The 2,567-nt window shown below is 46.2% G+C and overlaps 1 non-coding gene across 1 annotated transcript; it reads left to right on the top strand.

Annotated features, from left to right (window-relative positions):
* Positions 1 to 908: 908 nt before the first annotated feature.
* Positions 909 to 1,042, top strand: LOC136150417 (small nucleolar RNA SNORA70). The gene has a single exon (XR_010659844.1). It is a non-coding gene; the product is annotated as a small nucleolar RNA SNORA70 (small nucleolar RNA).
* Positions 1,043 to 2,567: the final 1,525 nt, after the last annotated feature.

Raw genomic sequence — 2,567 nt, 5'->3', positions numbered from 1 at the left:
CTGTGTCTCCTGTAGAGGTAGGTGAATTCTTTACAACTGAGCCACCTGGGGAGCCTAAAGTCCACTGTGGTGTACCAAAATAAAGCAGAGACGCTGGGCTATGTGGATGGTCACAAGGATGGTCTTCAGCAAAGAAGGTGGCCTCCGGGCCTCAGTTTCCTTAACTGAAAGGAAGAACTCCTTGCTGGAAGAGCCAAATGAAAAGAGGGTCATAAAAATATTTTGGAGATAGTAAAACTCCTAGAGTTGGAATGTTTTGCTACTGTTTTTTCCCCGGGTGACTGTCAGCTTTCATGCATACCTGAAGGGCCTCCAGTCTCTTCTTTCTTTCTGGGAGTCCGAACAGAAACCCTCTAGGTGCTCGTGAATGTCGACATCAGACACTTGAGGCCTCCAGGCTGGGAGTGGAGGAGCCTGGGACCCATTGCCGAGCCACCTGCCAGGGCAGAAGCATGCTAAGCCCTATGGGGAAGTGAGGCAAAGGCCTCATGTCGTACTCTGTGGAGCGCTGTGAGATACAGTCCTCAGAGTGGAGGAGCATTTAGTACCAACGTCATTCAAAGGTTCCGGTGAAATAGCCTCGTCTCTGCCTGGGATTCACGCAGGACTTGAACTCACCCCTCCCCTCTGACCTCTGACCCCTGAGTTTCAGTCCCTGTGCAGACTTGAGTGGGCCTGCTGCCTTTTCCCTGTTGGATACGGTATCTCTTTGGGGAGAGTCATGGGCAAGCGTGTCCTATTGGTTTATCAGATGTGCCCAAGAAGGTCTACTCTGCAGCAGAAATACAGCCTCGGCCGAAACTGGGCCCATATCCTGCTAGCATGAGGAGTAGGGGCACAGCCATTGATGAGCCTGACAGTCATAGGCCATTGGTGTATGAAACACATAAACAGAAAAAGAAGCCCTTTTGCAGCCAATTAAGCCGACTGTGTTCTTTTCCCTATGGGATCCACTGTGCAGGGGCTGCAAACAGCAGCCTCCCTGGTAGTGTATGCAGCCAGTTGTCTGCATAGGTTGCCCTAAGGGATCTTGAAGACAACTCTTTCCAGTGGACATTCGTGACTGGGCATGCTGTCCTCAGTCTAAGCTCCAGACAGGGATGTGTGGTGCCTTGGGAAAGCCCCAGGGCACAGCGGCCAGGGCCCACATCGGCCAATCATGATATCTATCCGCACCAAGCTGCAGAACAAGGAGCATGTGATTGAGGCCCTCTGCAGGGCCAAATTCAAGTTCCCTGGCTGCCAGAAGATCCACATCTCCAAGAAGTAGGGATTTGCTAAGTTCAATGCAGATACATTTGAACACATGGTGTCAGAAAAGCAGCTCATCCCAGATGGCTGTGGGATCAAATACCTCTTTAGTCATGGCTGGCTGGGCAAACGGTAGGCCCTGCGCTCATGACAGCCTTGGCGTTGTCCCCTCCTTAATCACGTCCACCAATAAGTCCTACTTTCCTGTCAAAAAGCAACAATAAAAAAAGAAGCCCTGAAAACCTGGAGATACAGGAAAACCATTCTAAAGAACACTGCCACGAATATCTTTGTGTTCATAAACTTCTCTGGATTTCGTGTTTTCCTTAGTATAAATCCTAAGGTGTGGGAGCTCAGTATTTTTATAGGCTCTCAGTAGATACAACGTAATTGCTCCCCGCCTCCCAGTCCTGTACAGTTTACAGCCCATCAGCAGCATATGAGCGTGGCATCTCACCACCTCAGCACCACTACTAAGCATTATAGCTTTTTAAAGTTTTTGTTACTTTCCATAGATGAAAATGATATGCAGTTCTCGTTCATATAGTCATTGTAGCAAATCTCTTTCCCCCCACCTCGGATTGGATTGTAGCCAGCTCACCCTTATTTTTCCATGCGACTATGAGTAGAAGTGACCCTAGTAACCGCCAAGGAGATGCTCCAGGGTAGGCCTAGGTCTCAGTAATTTTTGTCTCTTGGTGCTGCGGCAGCTGGGGGTCTGCACAGTTTGAACTTTGGCTTTCATGGTGGTATTGAAGAGGCCAAGTGGGCCGTGGAAGAGAGGAAAGCCATTGAACAGCTCTTGTAATTTTATTTTTCTCTTCTCTGGTTTCCAGCTTGATTTTTCTATCTATATTATTGGTGTGAGTTGGTAAAGAGCAAAACTATTTAACTTACTGAGGTTTAGGTGAAACCTTGGAAGTAATGTTCAGGCAATCTAGTTTAAAGGTATTTATGTTTTGAAACATGATACAAGAATCCTCTTGGTGAATAGTTGTTTAAGTCATTTTAAAGAGCAATAACTGTATCAGGCATTTAACCCCATTATTTTACATGTTCATCTGGAATCTCATACATTGCTATACACATATATTTTTCAATATCATAAGCAGAGATCCCTACATTGCAGTATTTTTTAAGATTTATTAAAAAAATTTTTTTTTTTTTTAATGTGCTAGGTCTTCCTTGCTGTGTGTGGGCTTTCTTATTTGAGGCAAGCAGGGGCTAATCTCTAGTTGGTTCTTGACATAATGGCTTTGGGGGACCTGTGAAACATCCAGTTGGAAATGTTGAGTTTTCCCCCCTTTTCTTTCCTT

The sequence above is a fragment of the Muntiacus reevesi genome, chromosome 18, assembly GCF_963930625.1.
Source record: "Muntiacus reevesi chromosome 18, mMunRee1.1, whole genome shotgun sequence".
Classification (NCBI taxonomy): Eukaryota; Metazoa; Chordata; class Mammalia; order Artiodactyla; family Cervidae; genus Muntiacus; species Muntiacus reevesi.
This window is presented reverse-complemented; position numbering and strand designations above follow the sequence as displayed.